The sequence below is a fragment of the Aplysia californica genome, unplaced genomic scaffold, assembly GCF_000002075.1.
Source record: "Aplysia californica isolate F4 #8 unplaced genomic scaffold, AplCal3.0 scaffold01533, whole genome shotgun sequence".
NCBI classification, from domain to species: domain Eukaryota; kingdom Metazoa; phylum Mollusca; class Gastropoda; order Aplysiida; family Aplysiidae; genus Aplysia; species Aplysia californica.
Genome location: NW_004798803.1, coordinates 17762 through 18002, shown reverse-complemented (window position 1 = coordinate 18002; position 241 = coordinate 17762).

The following is a 241-nucleotide window of genomic DNA, read 5'->3' as shown; positions in this document are numbered from 1 at the left end:
CCTTCCTTCCTTCCTTCCTTCCTTCCTTCCTTCCTTCTTTCTCCCGCTCAGTCTGGCACTGTATACCACCAGTAGCATGTGGGTTTTCACTCACCTCTCATATTTTTACTCACGAGAAAGACAAACAAACAGAGAGAAATGTAACACCCCCCTATGGTGATGCTCCGCCAATGATTGGAAATCCTGACCGCGCCGCTGGAAAGTACTTCGTGTTGTTGGCTGCTACCAAAGATTCGCTATC